The sequence below is a fragment of the Rhineura floridana genome, chromosome 7 (assembly GCF_030035675.1).
Source record: "Rhineura floridana isolate rRhiFlo1 chromosome 7, rRhiFlo1.hap2, whole genome shotgun sequence".
NCBI classification, from domain to species: Eukaryota; Metazoa; Chordata; class Lepidosauria; order Squamata; family Rhineuridae; genus Rhineura; species Rhineura floridana.
In genome coordinates, this window is record NC_084486.1 from 62,070,942 (window position 1) to 62,092,129 (window position 21,188).

The following is a 21,188-nucleotide window of genomic DNA, read 5'->3' on the forward strand; positions in this document are numbered from 1 at the left end:
CAGCTGGGTGACAAAATTACATTTATTATGCTAAAAGCAGATAATATGCAAAAGTTCCATGAGCAATGTGTCACTTCCTCTGAATTTCATTATATGGATGGAAGTTAGGAGTCTTGTCTGCCATTCTGCAAGTTCAAAAACCTGTTGAATGAGCAGCTGCTCTGTGCTAGTGAGGACAAATATCTTATGTCTGGTTGGTCAGGACTTGTTTTACTAAGAAGCCGTTGGACTAGACCATTATTGCAGTCTGAAGTCTTCAAGAAGTCTCCAAATGGCTTTGCTACCTACTTCATTGACTTTGAGGGTCCTAAGATTGAGAACCAGTTCTCCTCAGACTGAATGCATTATTTATTTAAATATGAATCAGTTTTGAACAATATTTGTTAATCTGAATCATATCCATTCCAGTTTATGACTGTAGAAGATGGTACGTGTAATATCCCTCTGTGGTATAGCTGATGTTAGGGCTCCCCCCCCCCTTGGTTACTATGTTTGTCAGTTTTTCTCCTTGTCCTTTTCCTTATATCTTTATCTGTCTTTATTTGTAGTGTTGAAGAACCAAAAACTGATGACCTCCATACCCTACTGGAGGGAAAATCTGTCTTCTTCAGCAGTCTACTTAGTGCTAGTGGCCAAAAGATTAATTTTGCCTGGAGACCTGCCCTTGAAAAAGCAGCTCTTTGAGTTACAAGACAGGGAACTTGCACAGCTCTAAGGATTAGTGCTGGATACCTATTGTGAGTCGGAGGGCTACTCATAATTTCATTATCTGTCTGCAAATGCACAGTAAGAAAGACCACTTAGATTTTATTTTTTAAAGGAGCTTATCAGTTTATGTTATCTTAACAATGTACAGTAGATGTGAGGAGACAAGCAGAAGCTTGCACTGCATTAGGTATCCAGAGCTTGGAAAAGGGTTTTTTTGGACTACAACTCCCATCAGCCCACTCCAGTGGCCATGCTGGCTGGGGCTGATGGGAGTTGTAGTTCAAAAAAGTAACTTTTCCAAGCTCGTACCCTGACCCTTCCAGAACTCCCTTCCCTCCATCCTTTATTTTGACACGAAGCAGTGCTTTGCAGTACAAGACACTGATTAGAATGAATGATATAATTGAAAGCACTTGGAGAGTTCAAAGATGCTATGGAGATCATTCTGATGTTAATTGTATAAGATGGTGTACCTTTACCACAAGGGGTAATATTTGCTTTAGAAACTGTTAAATGTTTTGACTAACTAATGAAGATAATGTATTTCAAGGGTAGAAGTGTCTTTACTTCTTAAAGATGCATTTGGGCACACTATTTTGTACTGGAGTAATTGCATGATGAATTAATCTCAGGTTCATTTCATTGTTGCATCTTATTTCTGATAAACTTGTTGTTGTTGTTATGTGCCTTCAAGTCGATTACAACTTATGGCAACCCTATGAATCAGCAACCTCCAATAGCATCTGTCATGAACCACCCTGTACAGATCTTGTAAGTTCAGGTCTGTGGCTTCTTTTATGGAATCAATCCATCTCTTGTTTGGCCTTCCTCTTTTTCTACTCCCATTTGTTTTTCCCAGCATTATTGTCTTTTCTAATGAATCATTTCTTCTCATGATGTGTCCAAAATATGATAACCTCAGTTTCATCATTTTAGCTTCTAATGATAGTTCTGGTTTAATTTGTTCTAACACCCAATTATTTGTCTTTTTCGCAGTCTATGGTATGCGCAACGCTCTCCTCCAACACCACATTTCAAATGAGTTGTTTTTTCTCTTATCCACTTTTTTCACTGTCCAAGTTTCACATCCATACATAGAGATCGGGAATACCATGGACTTCAGTGTTCAGTGATACATCTTTGCATTTGAGGACCTCCTAGCCCTCCCCAGTCCTGGTCTTCTGATTTCTTGACTATTGTCTCCATTTTGGTTAATGACTGTGCCAAGGTGTTGATAATCCTTGACAAATTCAGTATCCTCGTCAATATTAAAGTTACATAAATCTTCTGTTGTCATTTTTATTTTTATTATTATTTATTTATTTATACATACATACATTACATACATACCCCGCCTTTCAGCCAAAGGCCCTCAAGGCAACTTACAAAAAACACAAATATAAAAACACAATATAAAATACATCAATAAAACAATACAATTTACAAAATAAAATTTACAAAAGTTAAATAACTGCTCTTAGGCTAACAATGTAAAAGTCTTCTTGACGTTCAGCTGTAGTCCTGCTTTTGTGCTTTCTCTGATAAACTATGCAGCTGAATTGATAAGGGTTGGCTCCCATTTTACTGCAAAAGCCTATAGAGAGGAATTTACCTTTGGCTGTGATAGCATAAAAGTTGTTTTTTAAAAGGAGATAAAACTTGATGCTGTTGTTCATGGGAATTATTCTGTGTGTGTGTGTGTGTGTGTGTGTGTGTGTGTGTGTGTGTGTGTGTGTGTGTGTGTGTGTGTGTGTGTGTGTGTGTGTGTGTGTGTGTGTGTGTGTGTGTGTGTGTGTGTGTGTGTGTGTGTGTGTGTGTGTGTGTGTGTGTGTGTGTGTGTGTGTGTGTGTGTGTGTGTGTGTGTGTGTGTGTGTGTGTGTGTGTGTGTGTGTGTGTGTGTGTGTGTGTGTGTGTGTGTGTGTGTGTGTGTGAATACCAGAGTAGTGATTTTAGAGACAGTGAAAAGAAATTGTCATTGCTCTGCCTTACTTACAAACCAAGGCAGTGCATAGCAACTATTTGTTGCCATGATATTGTTCCAGGGAGCCAATCTATGATAACTCTGGTACTTATTACAACTTTGGGATTTTTCATGAATATGGAAAAACAATTATTTGCTAAAGGTTTCCAATTTCCATATATTCAGTACAGTTTATAGTTATTCCTTCCAGTGTTTGTGATAATACTGCAGAGATGGCTGTGGCTAAGCATGGGTAAGAACTGTGATGGGTTTCTGAAAATGTTCATATAGGGATATTTTCAGAAGATATAGATAAGAAAAATTAAATCAACGTACATGCAAGTTTGTATAGTGAGAAGGTTTTAGGATATGTTTAGCTGTACGGCTTGCTTCTGTCTTAGACCACAGATTACAAATCGTACCCTGGAAGCAAACTTTTAAAAATCAATATGCGGATCTGGCAAATTGTATGAACAGTAAAACATTTGTAAAAAGCTAGGTATGCTTATAAAAGTACTGGTCATGTATGTATGCAGAGTTGAAATTTGTGTGAAGTTGTTTTTAATTGTGTATATGTAGATGCAGCCAGTACATTTGCTGTAAATGCATGCAACAGTAATGTTATGGCCAGGTTCTAAGAACTGTTTTTCCTTCTCCGGAATTGGGCCCTAGCAAAATAAATTATATGGTTTAACCTCAGTATTGATTGCCTCTTTCCCTATATAGCCCAGGGATACTTCTGTAATTCTGTAAATAGAGAGGGGCTAGGATGTTGAGAAAGGGCAGAGGCATAATAAGGTATGACACTGATTCTTCGGAGTTCATTGGAACAGTAAAGACCAGAGCTTGGAAGTAATTCATTAGGAAAAACGAATTAGTTGTAATTTATTACTTTTTTGAGGAATGAGTGGGTAATTTCTTTACATTTTGTTGTAATAGAATGAGGAGTAATTTTGTTACTTTTGAGCTGTAATTGTAATGTTTCTGGTGTTACTTGGGGGGGGAGCAGGGGGAACGTTCTGCTCCTCTGATTCATAGGTAAAAATCACGTGCTTCTGTGCAGCATCGCTGTTCCCTTGTGCTCTGTGTGTGTTTAGGAGGCTACTGGGGTGAAGTGGAGGAAAAAAATGGTTAAAAATAGAGGGTGGTAGAGAAGAATGGAGTGGAGGGAGAAAGAAGCTGGAGGGCAAGGAGGCAACGGCAGAATGGACATGAAGAGTTGGAAGTGAGAGACAATGTGTGTGTGAACACTGTGTTTGCACTTGGTGTGAGGGAGTAGCCCTCCCTGGCTACTTTGCTGCATTTGCAGTTTTAACTTTTTTTTGCACCCCAAGGGAAGATGTTTGCTTTGTGTCAAGGCAGTGTCTGGGAGGTGGTTGAGTGAGAGAGACTAGGCTTGTTGGCTGAGTGTGTGTGTGCACGTGGTTCGGCATGCAAACCTCTGAGCGGTGGCCTCTGCCTCCCTCCCCACCTCCCCTCTCTTACCAGTGGAGAGACAAGAGACCAGCGCCACTGCTAGCTAGCTGCCTAGAAGTAGCAGGGCTGCAGAGAGAGCAAGAAGCAGAGCCAAAAGCCTCCTCACAGCCGGGCTTCAGGGTGAGCAAGGGGCAGGCAGAAGTTGTAGCAGCAAGCGGCCAGGGTCCTAAAGAGTTGCCGCTTCCAGTTTTCTTCCCTGCCCTTCCTTTCTTCCTAACAACCAGGATGCATCTTCTCCTTCTGAGGAAGGTATTCCCTGGAAGTTCTTTTGTGCAAATTAAAAAAATCCCCCTCCCCATGGTAAATGCAAAGAGTGCCAAACAGGTATTTGTCAAAAATCATTGTATAGTTGACTTACAGTACAATATATACAAGTCTACTCAGAAGTAAGTCTCTTTATGTTTAATGGCGCTTACTTCCAGGTAAATCAGATTGGGTATAGGATTGCACCAATTAGGGGAGGTAAGGACTGGTTGAAGCCTTGAAGCTGTACTAATTTGCGGGGGAGGGGGGAGAGAGAAAATATATGACACTTTATAGTACAGTGATGCATCAATCTGGCTAAGGCAAGTAAAATTTTATGCCTATAATAAAAGGACTAACCTGCAATCCAATACATGTCTACTCAAAAGTAAATTCCATTGGGTTTAATGGGACTTACTCCCAGGCAAGTGTGTATTGGAATACACACACTTACCTGGGAGTAAGTCCCATTGAACCCAATAGAGCCTACATCTGAGTAGACATGTAGTGGATTGCAGCCTTAGTTTCCTTTTGCAGCCATTTTAATTCTGCCTTCTGTATCTTCACAACAGCCATGTGAGATAGGTTAGGCTGAGAGTTAGGGCCTGGCCCAAAGTAGTAAATAAGCAAAAATAATGATGAGTAAAAATTTAAAATGTGAATATGCTAATGCTTGGAGTATATTTGTTGCTGTTTGTTAGGGCTTCGTGTGTGTAATTTTATGTCTATTGTCTCATAACTTCTTTTTGCCTGAGAATGCCGTATTTTATACAGATGTTATTTTTTAAAATAAATGCCCAAATTCTGTGGTTGTTTATTTTATTTAACTTGAGTTTTTTTGTATGGTTTAGGGTTGGCATTGCAGGAGATCAGGCTGTTGTGCATTTAGCTGTGGGGCAGGTAGAAATTAAACGGAGTAAGCTTTTTCTGCTATGGAAATACAATTATGGGGAACGCTTCACCCATAAAGCTTCTGTTTATCAGACATCTTATCACTTGTGTGTGTTCTCTCCCCAGATTTACTTTTTATTTTTGAATGTCATGGTCATTGCCATTCCCTCCCCCCATTTATCTTTCCAACAATCCTGTGAGGTAGCTTAGGTTGAGACAATATATATACATAAGTAGCAGTTGCTACAGCATTAATGAAATATAGCCCCTGAAATGCTGAAATGTATTCTGGTGGTGTCCAGTCCAATATATGTCTGCTCCGAATTAAGCCTCATTGAGTTAAATGGATAAGTATACAGTAGGGCCTGCCTTCCTGGCGTTCTGCTAGTGCGGCGGCTTTCATTCCACGTTTTAAAGCCGATTTTGTGCTTTTGCGGCATTTTCGTGCGACGCGCCCCAGCATACTCAATGGGGTTCCACGTTACGGCGATTTCCGCTTTACGGCGGGGGTCCGGAACAGAACCTGCCATATAAGCGGGGCCCGCCTGTATAGGAAAACAGATTAATTTTTACCTCTGAAAGGAACGTGCTGTCAGACATAGAATTTAAGAGACATACCTTTCTGGACATGTTTGAAGCAGGTGGGTAGGTGGGAAGGGAGCTGTGTTAATCTAATTGGGTCATCAACATAGTGCTCTCCAGTTGTTGTTGGACTACAACTCCCATCAGTGTCAGACAACATAACCAATTATCAGGGATGATGGAAATTGTAGTCCAACAACATCTGGAGGGCACCACATTGGCTATCCCTGGTCTGTAAGGCCCCACAAGGAACTTTTGTTGTTTGTTGCAATACATACAAGAGCATGAGGAAGAGCCTGCTGGATTCAACCAGTGGCCCATCTAGTCTAGCATCCTGTTGTCACAGTGGCCAATCAGATGTCCTAGAGGAAGCCCACAAGCAGGACCTGAGTGCACAAGCAGGACTCTCGTCACTTGTATTCCCAGCAACTGATATTCAAAAGCATGCTGTCTTTAACAGTGGAAGTCGAACATAGCCATCATTGCTAGGTGCCGCTGATAGATTTATTAGAATATGTCTAATCCTCTTTTAAAGCCATCCAAGTTGGTGCACATCACTGCTTCTTGTGGTAGCAAATTCCATAGTTTCACTATATGCTGTGCAAGTCTACATTTTTAATTGCAGGAGAAGGGATTTTCTGTTTACCTACATTATGTCTCGTAAGTTCTACCTCCGACTGTTCAATTGTCCATACATGTCTACACAATGAGTTCAGTGGGATTTACTCCTGGGTACGTATGTACAGGATTAAGTTACCTCTAATTTACACTGTTGACAAAAAAATTACAAAGGCAACTAGTAAAGTACTAGGGCAATAGAGAAAAGGCTTCTGTCTTGATCTCTGCCTTATATTATAATACCTCCATCCAAGTGCGATGTAATAACCAAGGTTACCTCTCCGGGGTGATTCACTCTTCACTTGGTGTCAGGCAGGGGTGTGTTCTTGCCCCCACTTTATTTAATTAATACCTGGCTGACCTTCCCCCTGCCCTGAGAAGGATACAATCTCATTCCCCCAAACTAAGGTTTACTAAGGTGCCAATTCTGCTTTATGCAGACGATGCGGTTTTGATCTCTCAAACCCAGCTGGGATTAAAAAGACTCCTCTCGGGCTTTGTGGAGTACTGCAAAAATATCTAATTATCAATCATGTGAAATCTAAAGTAGTGTTTGCAAGGAGAAAAGTGAGGTTCCCCTGGTTTTTTGGGTCTGTTAAAATTGAGCAGGTCAACTCGTACAAGTATTTGGGGGTGTGGTTCCATGAAACAATAAGCTGGAGATCCCAAGCAAAATATGTCAAAGCTAAGGCTGAGAAAAACCTGGGTGCGATATCCCACTTCTTTTTTCTTAAGGGGGGGAAATTTGTCCCTGCTGCAGTTTGTGTGGCAAGAACAAAAATAATCCCAATGATGCTATATGGGGCCCCAATCTGGTATCCCTTTTTTAAGGCGTCACTCGAAGGTCCCTTCCACCTCTTTCTCAGATCCATTCTAGGTGTCCCACGATGTGTTTCTGGGGCTACCCTCAAACTGGAGGTGGGTCTAAATTCTATAAATTGTATAGCCTGGACTTATACTATTCATTATTGGCTTCGTTGTAGTTCTATGCTACCTCAAGAGTCATTTGTGAGGCAGATAATAAACCACTTATCTACAATGCTGTGAACCACTTACTGAATGGAGTGTTGACGGGAGAGGAACAAAGTAGATTGTGGGCACTGGAAGCGGCTTGGGCAGCCGAAGGCGGATTGAGAATAGCTGCAGGCGGATAGGGAGAGGCTTTTGGGGCATCTTCGACAAATGTCACAGAAGCCGCCTAACCAGGGCAAATTTCTGGCTACAAAACAAAAAGCCAATGAGTCCCCGAGGCAGTTTTGGACTTGCCTGCTTGAAGGGGCCCGTAGTTTTACTAATTTGGACCCTGAGAGGGCAACAGACCACCCCTCCTTAATTTCTTCTTTTGTTCATCAGTCTCAGCCAGCAATTCGAGACTATTTCCTAAATTATAGACCTGGTTGAGGCAGGTCTGTGGCAGTTGTTCTGGATGTGGCTGATTTTACTTGGGAGAAGAAAAAGGAACGTTGCAAGAAAAGAGATAAAAAGGAGGATTTTCAAATGTTGGCTATGGCTTTCAGAGGTGGCCAGATGGGCCATGGGCTTCGTGGGCACAGGAGGGGACAAGGGAGAGGTTTTCGTGGGCAGCCCGGGAGGGGGCAGGCATGCCAGTCATGGGTGTGTTTGTGAAAGGGCTTGTTTCAGACAACAAATAAACCGAAATCAAATAAACCGAAATCAACTTTTTCTTCCATAATTCATTTTAACCCAGCAGCCTTTTCTTTGGCCCGTTTTGATGCTCTCCCGTCAAAACTTCTGGAGGGCAGATTTGAGAAAATACAGAGGAGCAACAGATACTGCCCCTGTGACAAACCTGAAGTTGAAACAGTCTCACATGTTTTGTTTAAGTGCCCTTTCTATGATGAAGCTAGGACTGGTCTCTTACGCCCCATTCTGCAAGCATTCCCAGGTCGCTCTACGGACTCTTTTCTGGTAGTTCTCCTCCAGGGCTCCGGCAGACCAATTACAATCCAAGTGGCCAAATTTCTGAACTTGGCTATGGAGACTAGATCTCGTGTGTGTCTTGCCCCTAAGTACTGTCTGCAGTTGTTTCTCTGCAGAGCCTATTTTAAGTTGTGTTTAATATAGAATCATAGAGTTGGAAGGGGCCTTGTAGGCCATCGAGTCCAACCCCCTGCTCACAGCAGGAAATCCACAGCTAGAGCATCTCCCGCAGATAGCTGTCTAGCCTCTGCTTGAAGACATCCAGCGAAGGGGATCCCACCACCTCCCTAGGCAGTCGGTTCCATTGCCGAACCGCCCTTACTGTCAAGAAGTTCCTTCTAATGTCCAATCTGAATCTACGCTCCTGCAACTTAAAACCATTAGACCTAGTCCTACCCTCTGGGGCAGCAGAGAACAAATCTGTACCCTCCTCTGTGTGACAGCCCTTCAGGTACTTAAAGAGTGTAATCATGTCACCCCTCAGCCTTCTCTTCACCAGACTGAACATGCCAAGTTCCTTCAACCTTTCCTCATAAGACTTGTTCTCCATACCGGCTATCATCCTCGTCGCCCTCTTCTGAACCCGCTCTAACTTGTCTATAACTTTCTTAAAATGAGGCGCCCAGAACTGAACGCAGTATTCCAGATGAGGCCTGACTAATGCAGAATATAGTGGGACTATTACTTCCCTCGACCTGGAAACTATAGCTCTGTTTATGCAGCCCAAAACCGCTTTTGCCTTTTTTGCCGCAGCATCACACTGTTGGGTCATGTTCAACTTGCGATCCACTACAATTCCAAGGTCCTTCTCACACGCACTACTGCTAAGTCGGGTATTTCCCATCCTGTACCCGTGCATTTTGTTTCTGTGGCCTAAATGCAGAATCTTGCATTTGTCTTTATTGAATTTCATTTTATTAATTTCAGCCCAATTTTCTAGTCTATCCAGGTCCCTTTGGATTTTATCCCTGTCTTCCATTGTGTTAGCTATCCCTCCCAGTTTCATATCATCCGCAAACTTCATAAGGCTTCCCTCCACCCCGTCATCTAAGTCATTGATAAAAATGTTGAAGAGTATCTGCCCCAGGACAGAACCCTGTGGCACTCCACTCAAAACCTCCTTCCAGTCCAAAGCAGAGCCACCGACGACCACTCTTTGAGTATGGTTTTCTAACCAGTTGTGAATGCACCTGACAGTATTTCCATGTAGTCCGCATTTGACCAGTTTGCTAATCAAAAGGTCGTGAGGGACTTTGTCAAACGCTTTGCTGAAATCTAGATAGATGACGTCTACAGCATTTCCACCATCTACTAAGCTAGTGACCCGATCAAAAAAAGAGATGAGATTAGTTTGACAGGATTTTTTCTTGACAAACCCATGCTGGCTCCTACTAATCACAGCATTGTCATCTAGATAGTTGCCAATGGACTATTTTATTATCTGTTCTAATATCTTTCCCGGTATTGAGGTCAGACTGACCAGCCTGTAATTTCCCGGATCTTCTTTTTTACCCTTTTTAAAGAGCGGGACGACGTTTGCCCGTCTCCAATCCTCCAATGTCTTCCGTTTTTCTTCCTCTTTGGAATTGTTTGAGATTGCGCTTTTTGTAATACATTCTTCATGAACTCCCACGCTTCTTGGGCTCCTTTTTTCTTTATTATTATTATTATTATTATTAACTTTATTTATACCCTGCCGTTTTTCCAAATTGGAACTCACGGCGGCTTCCAGATAAAAAACAGATACAATTAAAACCTACCAAAGTTAAAAGCATATAATACATAAGTAAATAAATATAGACAGATATAATTAAAAAATGAACTCTAATTTAAAATAGCATTAAACTGTTTCTGATAATTAAAAACTATACTCATAAATTCAGAATAATTAAAAAATATACAAGCAAGAGCAATATGATCTCCTTTTGGGCCTATCCTTAGCAGCCTTCGGAATCAAAGGCTTGCTGAAATAAGAAAGTTTTTACCTGTCGACGAAAGGACTGCAGGGAAGAGGCCATTCTTATCTCCTTAGGGAGGGAATTCCAAAGCCTAGGGGCAGCCACCAAGAAGGCCCTATCTCGTATCCTCACTAGTTGTACTTGTGCGGATGAAGGTATTGGAAGAAGGGCCTCTCCTGAAGATCTCAGGGCCCGGGCAGGCACATAGAGGGCGATGCGGTCTGACAAATAGCCTGGACCCAAGCCGTGTAGGGCTTTATAGGTCAACACCAGCACTTTGAATTGTGTCCGGAAACAAACTGGCAGCCAGTGGAGCTTTTTTAGCAGGGGAGTTGTATGGTCCCTGTAATCAGCCCCAGTTAGCATTCTGGCTGCAGCACGTTGTACCAGCTGAAGTTTCCGAGCAGTTTCTTTAGTCTATCTAGCCACGGGATCCTACCCATCATTTCCCTGAGCTTGCTAAAATTGGCTTTCCTGAAATCCAAGGTCCATATTTGACTATAATCTTCTTTGGCTTTCCCCAGAATCACGAATTCCAGCATTACGTGGTCACTTTCCCCAAGGTACCGACCGCTTTAATTCCCGTGACCAATTGTTGGAGGCTTTGTGCTTTGCAGAGTTTGTCTCCCAGCAGATATCCGGGTAGTTGAAGTCCCCCATCACTACTACTTCTTGCCTCCTTGAGATTTCAGAGATTTGTTGGAGAAAGGCCTCGTCTACCACCTCTTCTTGGCCAGGGGTTCTGTAGTAGACACCTACTACCATGTTGGTTTTATTTGTTTCTCCATTTATTTTTACCCAAATGGTCTCTATCGGACCACTTTGTTCGCTCTCTTGGATTTCCATAGAGGTGTATTTGGCTTTGACGTATAATGCTACTCCCCCTCCTTTTCTGTTGCTTCTATTCTTTCTGTAAAGTTTATATCCTTGAATGGCTATATTCCAATCATGGGAGTCATCCCACCAAGTCTATGTTATCCCTATGAAGTCATATTTGCCTTGATGCACTAAGACTTCAAGCTCCTCTTGCTTGTTTCCCAAGCTCCGCGCGTTGGTATATAGACACCAGAAGTCTCTTTTGTCCTGATTGGATTCCTCCGTTAATATACCGTGAGCTTTGCCATGCATCCCTTTCTCTCTCCCAGTGTCTGCTGTACCCTTCAAATCCTTGCGTTTACAACCTGCTGTCTTTGGATCGGTATTTAAGCTATCATCTCCATCCCCCAGAGGCTTTAGTTTAAAGCCCTCTTGATGAGTTTTGCCATACTTCTGCCAAAGAGATTCTTCCCAGTCCTCGTGAGGTGCAGCCCATCTGTTGCCAACAGTCCCCCCTCCAAGAAGCTTAGACCATGGTCCCAGAATCCAAACCTCTCCCGTCGACACCATCTGCTTAACCAGTCGTTGACCTGCAGTATCTTCCTTTCCCTTAGTAGTCCTCTATCCTTCACGGGAAGAATTGAGGAGAAGACCACCTGCGCCCCAAAATCCTTGACCTTCCTACCCAGAGACTCATAGTCTGAGGTGATCTGTTCCAAGGTGTTTCTGGCCGTGTTGTTTGTGCCCACATGGATGAGGAGAAAGGGGTACCTATCTTGGTTCCCAATGAGCCTCGGCAGGTTGTCAGTGACATCCTGGATGCGTGCCCCAGGGAGACAACAGACTTCCTGATTCATTTTGTCCGGCTGGCATACCGGTGCCTCTACCCCCCTGAGCAACGAGTCTCCAACCACCAGCACCCTCCTCTTTTTGCCGCGAGTGGTGGTTGCATCAGCTTCCTTCTGGGGTGTGGAGTCTTCCTTTGCAGCCAGTGGCTCTTGATGCAGGTGAGTTTGTTGTGGCTCTCTAGAGGTGCTGTCTGCCGAGAGACGCTGAAAGCGATTTGTTAGTTGCAGCAGTTCTGAATCCCTCCTGTTTTTCCTTGCCCTTACAGTGACAGTCCTCCATGGGGATTTGTTGCTGTTGCAATCCTCTTCTTCCTTGTCGCTTTGTTCCTGTACTTTGTGTCGTTCCCTTAATTCCTCTTGTGTTCTATCGAGGAAGTCCTCATCTTCTCTGATAAGTTGCAGGGTGTCAATGCATTGCTGCAGCCCCCTGACCTTTTCTTCTAGGAGCGCCACCAATCTGCACTTGCTGCAAGTGTAATCGCGTCTGGTTTCCGTCAAGAAGATGAACATAGCGCACACCTTACAGGTGACAACAACTGATTGATCCCCTTCCATTTTCTGTTTGTTGTCTACTATTCCTGTTGTCAGTGCCAGGAATTGGTTGAACGGATTGGTGGGTGGGTGGGTGGGTGGGTGTGGGTGTGGGTGTTTGAGCCTGGTAGTAAAGTATGCAGATGAGCTGCTTACCTCACCAGAGCTCCTCCTCCTCTCTTAGTCAGCTGCCTCCCAAGTCTTTCAGGGTCAGGAATCCCAAGTCCCTTCTCCCTCGCAGTGAGCGCTGCCCAGCCTGGTGGTAAGGAAAGTATGCAGATGAGCTGCTTACCTCACCAGAGCTCCTCCTCCTCTTTTGGTCAGCTGTCTCCCAAGTCTTTCAGGGTCAGGAATCCCGAGTCCCTTCTCCCTCGCAGTGAGCGCTGCCGAGCCTGGTGGGAAGGAAAGTATGCAGATGAGCTGCTTACCTCATGAGAGCTCCTCCTCCTGTCTTGGTCAGCTGCCTCCCAAGTCTTTCAGGGTCAGGAATCCCGAGTCCCTTCTCCCTCGCAGTGAGCGCCGCCGAGCCTCACCAGAGCTCCTCCTCCTCCTGTCTATGTTTTATGTTTTATTGTTAATTCCTTGTATATAGTAGTTTTAATGTATCGCAATGGTCGGTTGACCAAACAATAAAGTTACTATTTGACATTTAGTAAAGTACTAAAGTTTCCATTTTTCTTTGATAGGGGATTGCCATATTGATAAAAATGTGTTTTAGTTGAAAGTGGTGCTACGAATGCCTGTTCAGTACTGGTGGCAATGTAATGACTGTAAAAAGACATTCTTTGTCTGACATGCTCTTTGAGCAAAGATGAGACATAACAGAAATGTATTGTAAAAGTAGCATTTCAAGTGTAAAATTTGATTTCGAGTGAAAAAGTATATGTGTGTTGGCGTATCACTATTGCTGGGGTGGGGGGTGAATGTGAGATTCTGTTATGCCATTCTGTTAATCTTATGGATAAAAAAGATATTCTACTACCCTCTCTCTGTGTGTTTATTTTTAATGTTGTTTTAGGCTACTTAGATGTGCAGTAGCCAAGGCCAGCACCTTGTAGGCACATCATTTTTTAAAAAGGTAACTTAAATATAATTGTAGTGATTACTTTTGAGTAACAGTAGTCAGTTACTTTCAAAGCGATTGTAATGGTAATTTATTCCTTTTTGAGGACATGTAACAGTAATTGTAATTTATTACTTTTAAAAAGTAATCTTCCAAGCTCTGGTAAAGACCAATAACACTGATCTTATCTGGAATGAAGGGGATAGAAGAAAGGCTTGCCTGGCAAGGAAGAAGAGTTGGATGGCTCTTTTTCAGCCGTGGCAGATAAGATGTAATTATGGTGGCTGAAGGTATGGTAGATGCAGTAAGAACTGACTGCTTGCCAAGGACCTAATGGATTAGTCTTCTCAGGGGGAACAATTTATAGGTAAGGCTTGTCCCAAATGTAGAAGCAGGACAAACCTAGGTAAGAAGGAAGGAAGAAGGCTACATTGTCTGCAATATATTTTAGCATTCCAAGGTTGGTGTTCCAAAGAAGATAAAATGTGGCTCCATATTAATTAGTAGCAGCTTCTGTTTTAATGTGCAGTTGTGATTCCTGCCCACATTACATGACTAGGTTAGTATATTAAATTACTGCAATACAATATGTGTTACAGTCTAGAACAGCCTTTCCCAACCAGTGTGCCTCCAGATGTTGTTGGACCACCACTCCCATCAGCCTCTGCCAGCATTGCCAATGGTCAAAAAAGATGGAAATTGTGGTCCAATAACATCTGGAGGTACACTGGTTGGGAAAGGCTAGTCTAGAATATGTATTGAAGACAATCTGGAAACTTCAAGTGGTTCAGAATGCAACTGCATGACTGTTAACAGGCATAAACTATATTATCATTTATTTTAAAATTTATTGTATTTTGGTGCTCAGTTTGTTTCTAGTCCAGCTTAAGGAGCTGATTTTGACTTTAAAACCCTGGATAGTCTGGGTCCTGGTTATCTCGGGGAGGAGTGGCTTCTCCCTTACAGTTCTCTCTCTCTTCTCCTTTCCCATTATCCAATGAAGCCCTGCTTCAGGTATATCCTTTTCAAATGCAAAATTGTTATCATTTAATAGCAGGGCTCTCTCAGTAGATGCCCCAGAGTTGTAGCATGTCTTTTGCCAGAAACTCTACTTATCACTGTATTAGGAGGCAAGTAAAAACTTTCTGATTTCACCAAGCCTTTGGGAGATAGACCTATGAATCCTGGTTACTGTTGCTACTTATTTGTTTTTGCATTTATTTTATTCTTTTATGTTAAAGAGTTGACAGATATTTCAGTGACAAATATTTTGCTCCTGATATGCTGGTGTTACACCAGTGTTTTTCACAGCAAACATATAAGATATGAATGATGGATGCATTTATTAAGCACCTGTCTGCATACGCTGAGGAGTGATGGCTCAAACAGTCCATGAGTTCTCTTTAGGGGTTGGTAGATAGGTTTTCAAAATACACTCTGTGTCTTTAAACTGAAGCCTACACATCCTATTAACAAAGAAACTACTGTTCTGTAAATCCATATTTGCATGTACACATTCATGCATCCAAAGAATGCATGAATACGTTCTTCAGAACAGAGTACTGCCCTTTTACATCTTGAATGAAATTATCTGTTTCTAGAGAAAATGCTTTGTTGCATTAGGGCACAACTTGTCATAATCTTGGGCTTTGGTCATATCAAGGCTCAGAAATGATGCACACAGAAAGGAAGGTTAAAGATTGGAAAAGATTAACTTCTGAAAGGAAACTCTTGTCATGGAAGCAAAGGATCCTTTGTATTTTTATTGATTTCATAATTATAAAAGCAAACAAAAACAATGCAAAACTAATGTAGCTTTTCAGATTCAATTTTATACACTGTTAGTTGAAAATTCTGTCTGTTATAAACTCGCATATTTTTCTTAATTCGTTTCAGGTATTTTTGACTTGACCAAATACATTGATACTGTTTCAATATGAGTGAGCAATTAAGAGCTCCAGACAAGAGTATACTGAGATGGCAATGCTCTGTCATTTTACTTTTTTGTTAACAGTTATAAGGAAACCATTCCGAAACAGATTTGTCCTTCTGCCCCCTCCCCATTGGCTAGTGTCAGTTTGTGTGTCAGCTTTTCCACCCAGTGCAATACTTGAGACTGGGGATTTCCCAAACTGTGGTCTATGGACCACTAGTAGTCTGTGAGCTTCATTCAGGTATCTGCAGCATTCCTGTGGATTTGTAGATGAAGGTGGAAGATGGCACATCCATTGCATTAAATACTCATATTGATTTTAATTGTATTCTTAGAGCTTCATTTATTTCTTATGTATTGTATTTTATTGAATTAAAACTTGAATTCCATGGAATATAATAAAGTACAACATATAAAAAATTAACGAAGCACTAAAATACAACTAAAAATCATACAGCATCCAGCACACTGCATTACAATTGCTACAACAGGAAGAACAACCATTAAGTGATCTGCCCAATTTTCAAGTAGTCCACAGGGGCGGGGGGGGAGCTTGAGAACCACTGCTTTAGATTTCTTTATGTCAGTAATCCCTTGTGGCCCCCTTCATCTGTCTCCAAAAACTGCCTTCCATCAGTCTGGCCACCACTAATAAGTGACTGATCAGGGCTTTAGTTTTTAGATCTATATTGTTTTCAGAGAACATGAGTTTGAATCCTTTTTAATCTTGTAGCTAAAAACACAACAGCCAGATATGCATTCAATAGAACTCTAGCTTAAGTTTTTAAAAACAAATCATATTGTTTCTTTTATTATACGCTTCCCACTTGGTTACACAGATTTGTCTTGGAGGACATGCTCTACGCAACAGGATGTCCTTTCAAGAAGTATTTTGCCTGTGCTTGCAAAATTATTATTGTAATGTCTCTTGAGTTTCTTGCAAAAGCATTAATCATTACCTTAGCGAAAAGATAATTATCTGTGGAGAAATCATGCCATGATTCCAGATAACTCTGACTTAGCAGCTTGACTGCTGCTCAGTAGTCCAGAGGGGAATTGTCTGGGCAACGTGCTGCCTGTTGCTATGCCAGTTTAGTACACAGTTTAATGATATGCTATAGGTAGATTAAATTATTCTGTTTTAAAAAAGGGTGGACACAATTCATTAAACTCTGAACTCTTTCAAGTCTCCTTTAATCTCTCCCACTGAAAAAAAATGATACTCAAAAGTATTCTGGAAGGGCTCATAGCTCAGTGCTAGAGCATGTTTTACATGGAGAAGGAAATCATAAATCACTTCTCCATGGGGGGGGCAAAGAATTCATATAATATTTCATTTCATCTAACAGGGCTGAGAGAGGCCTCCTGCCTGAGAACTTGGTCAGATGTTTCCAGTTCGGAAGTGTTCTTCAGCATTGGTCCCTAGATGTTGTTGGACTACAACTACTGTCATTCTCAGCTGGTTTAGCTAATGGTCAGGAATGATGGGAATTGTAGTCCAACAGCATCTGGGGACCCAAGATTGAATAACAGTGATTTAGAGTATACAATATTGGACTTGAGGGACCAAATCTGACCCAGTACAAGGCAGCTGTGTCTATTCATATATGTCAGGGTGCTTAACTTTGGTTGCATCATGCCTAGTGATTTTTTGGTTGTTCCACTTGCAGCAAATGTGCTCTTTGAATTGTTTTAGTATTGCTAAGAGGAAACATGGTTAAGCAAATTAGAACTTAAACAAACCAAGATCATGAAGGCAAGAATAAACCTTAGCTTCTTCACAGAGAAACAGACCACAAACACTGGTTCAGATGTAACACTAAACTAGCCACTCCATGATTTGTTTCCGAGCTGGAGGAATGGAGGACTAAAGTGGAAGAGTACCAGTTTGCTTAACCATGATTTAGGGGTTGGGGTTGTGTTCTAATGTGACCAATTACTGCCACAGGATGTGAAAGATAACCAAAGAGTCGAAACCATTTATAGTGAACTATTCCATGTGTCCGAGTAAGTATGATATGAATATGTAAACCCTGAACTACTCATGATTTTTTAACCTAAGCACCTATAGTAAAGTTTATTTCTCATATGTTTCTTGCTTAGGGTGTTTCATTAATAATTATCAATATAAGGACAATACTTTACCAGTGTAAGAAAATAGTTTTTAATTGCTCCTCAAAGTCCTGGTACAAACAGAGCACTGGACAGACCCAAGTGCTGATAAAAACAACTCAGTCTGCAAAAATGGCCGGTCTAGATGGTAGCATTAGCTAATTTTAAGTACTGTTTATTTCTATTACAAAACAGTTTTCAATTCAGCTGCCATCGCTCCATTTAGTTGTAAAATAACTTGATAACCCAATAAAGTTGCTCCTTGCTCATACACCTCCTCCATGTTCCCTTTTATCTGGGCTCTTATGTTACCACCTGAGTGGCAAGTCAGAAGAAGAGGGTGACATAACATGTGTGCTGAGGTCAGTATTTTTAAGTTTGAAAGAAGAGAATACCCTCCCTTTTTTGGGTATTGAAAGGTGTGCTGTATTTTTTCCGGCTTCTATCTCGCGCCCCCCTTCCCGCATCTGCAATATCTGTCCATCAGTTTGGTTTGCACATAGTCACCTGCCAAGTCTCTGTTTAGGTTGCATTACTGCAATTGACATATGATTTTCTTAGTGTTCTGCTGGAGTACTAGCAAGTGATAGGTGGTATGACATAGTGATATTTTCACCCTATTTCCATATTGCTAGATTTTATCGTCATTGTTTTCAGATTTTTAATGTCTATTATATTTGTATGCCTATTTTGTACGCTGCCCAGAGTGGCTGGATAGCCAGCCAGATGGGCAACTAAGAAATTCAATAAATAAATATATAAATAGCTGACAGTTTTGATGCCAAGGGACAAGTCTTTATGAATATTTGAAAGATGGTGGTTGTGGTATGGTGTGATTGTGGATTACATTAAACAGAGTATAAGTATATACGGAAAGTACTTTGTAGGAAAACTGTGCAACGTGTGTAGACTGATATGTGTTAATGGTCAACATGTAGGTTACATATGATTTCCCACAGGGGAGTGATTTCTAGGTAGGAATTTTGTCACCTTGAAGTAGCCATCTGAGAACAGAACAGAGGTGGCATTTATTCTAGAATAATTTAATCCAGAATAAAAGATGTCAGCTGCATAGTTAATGATATCTCAATTCTGGAGAGATGTAAAAAATACATTTTTTTAAAGAAAAAAAAAGAGGGGAAAAGAGAAAAAAATATAAATGCAAGAAAAAACAACTTTTAAAATACATTTTATTTCTTCTTTGCCATACCAATATCAGAACAGTATAAAACAATACATAACACACAACCAAAGAAAGATAAAAAAGGAGCATTATTCACATTGTTGCATAGAAAGAATTAATTTTTGTGTTAATAGCCCTTGTTTAATAATTGTTCTCTTTTCCACTTTGAGTTTTCCCGTATAGTCTATTTAGAATGGTCCATGTACTCTCTCTCTCTCTCTCTCTCACATACACACACATAACCCCATATACAATAAGACTTGTCCAAGATGCTCAAAATTTTTCTACTACATTTCTTAAATTCTTTCTTTTTTGTCTTTTTTCTTTTTTTTAAATCAACTTCTTAAGTGTATAAATCAAAAACTTCGTAACAATTTAAATGCCTGTTACAATGTACTGACATATAGCTTATACAATCAAAACATATATACATAAATAAATTAAAAAAGGAAGAAAAAATAAAATAAAAGTTTTAAAATTATAATAATAAAAATAAGAAATCAATCAATAAAAAAGAGATGGAGAAGAGAGTTACTGAGATTAATGTAAGCTTTAAAAAGCGTAACATTTTATACACGGAACACCATAGAGATCTAGGAATTTCCTTTTTGTAGATGGATTTAGTGCAATAAACTACATAGACTACCCGAAGACATTCCTCCATAATGAGGCATGAGTTGATGGCTTATAGAAATCATGCTCCTCTACTGCTACATATCTTATAAACATAAACCATTTAATATGAAAGTTATCTTTTTTATTTGGATCCTGCCTCGCTAATCTTTGTTGTGTTAATTTTTCCATTAAAGCTATGTTCCATACCTGAGAGTACCATAACTCTATTAAATTGTAATTAATCTTTTTTCACTGATGAGCAATTACAATTCTTGCTGCCACTAATAAGGTTACTATTAGATCCTTAGAGTGCAGTGGTAGATTATCTCCTTGAAAAATTGACAAGAGAGCCATTACAGGATCAGACTTGATGTTCTGTCCTGTAATCATCCCAATTTCATGAAACACTTTTTTCCAAAATTCCTGAACAGCAGCACATGTCCACCACATATGAAAATAACATCCAAGCTCTCCACACCCCCTCCAACACCTCTGTGTAGCAGTATTATTGACTCTATGCAAAACTAATGGAGTTAAATACCACCTATGGATAATTTTATATGAATTTTCTCGCAGTTTTGCTGATACTGAATGAAATGGGAATTTATCCCATAAATTTTCCCATTTTACAAAATCAATCTCCATACCAACATCTTCTTCCCATTGTTGTCGTAGACTATGTAAAGTCCCAGTAGTTAGATTTAGTAATATTTTATATAAAGATGATAAAGAACCCATATTAGTGAATGATGTTCCCACCAAATACTTCTCAAATGAAGTCAATGATTTCTGTCCCTGCTCTTCCACAGAAGGTATTGTTAAGAAGTGCTGAACCTGAAGTAACTGATACCAAGTACATTGATGTGGATATAATTTTTCCTGAATTTGTTTCATAGTAAGTGCAACTCCATTCATGAATAAGTCATGTAATGTGTAAAGCCCCTTTACCTCCCAACAAGCAAAATCTGAGAGCTTATTTTGATAGTAAAATGATGGATGGTGAAGAAATGGAATAATAGGAGTTGGCTGAGATATCAAACGCTTCATCCACAACCTCCAGACAGACAAGATAAGAAGGGGTTATCTAGGAAATGAAGGTCTTTTTCTCTGTATGCTAAAAAAGGTAAAATTCTAATTTTCGATTCCCAGCAGGCTGGGGATTCCATAGACAACCATGAACAATTCATATCTTTCTGAATTACTGGCAACAAATTTTTCAAGTGAGCAGCATCATGATACAGTTTCAAAGTGGGTATTCTCACACACCCCTGTGCTGCCCTCTTATTTAAATAGATAAACGAAGTCTAGGCCTTTTCTCTTGATGAATGAATCTCAGTAACAAATTTTGCCAACTTCTTAATTTCTGGGTGGTGATGGCAATTGGGATTGTCCTAAAGAGAAACAATAACTTTGGGACAACCATCATTTTCACTGCTGCAACTCGGCCCATCCATGAAGAGACAAGTGTTTCCAATCCAGCAACAAATTTTCTTATCTTCTTTATCAAAGGAGTGTAATTAAGTAATTCAGTTTTGCTTATTTTTTTAGGAATGAAAACCCCAAGATATTTGAGTGTAGAAATGCAAAGTTTTAACTGAGTTTCCCGTTGTAGAATTGCTTGTAATTTGGGAGCCAAATTAAAACATAACATTTCTGATTTATCAAAATTAATTTGTAAGCCAGCCAGAAATCCATATTCCTTTATAATTT

At 40.5% G+C, this 21,188-nt stretch overlaps 1 protein-coding gene across 11 annotated transcripts in view; it reads left to right on the plus strand.

The window, feature by feature from the left end:
* The window catches only part of FAM53B (family with sequence similarity 53 member B), a 203,285-nt gene that overhangs the window by 33,123 nt on the left and 148,974 nt on the right, over nt 1–21,188 (plus strand). The window contains exon 3 of one of the 11 annotated variants that reach the window (XM_061635720.1): nt 549–737. The exons of 8 other annotated variants lie outside the window; for them this stretch is intronic. The gene's annotated coding sequence lies outside the window, so the exon portion shown is untranslated. Of the gene's footprint in view, nt 1–548; nt 738–4,200; nt 4,265–4,307; nt 4,394–21,188 lie in introns of those variants that run through there. 2 more of the 11 variants (XM_061635723.1, XM_061635724.1) reach the window with 2 other exon arrangements.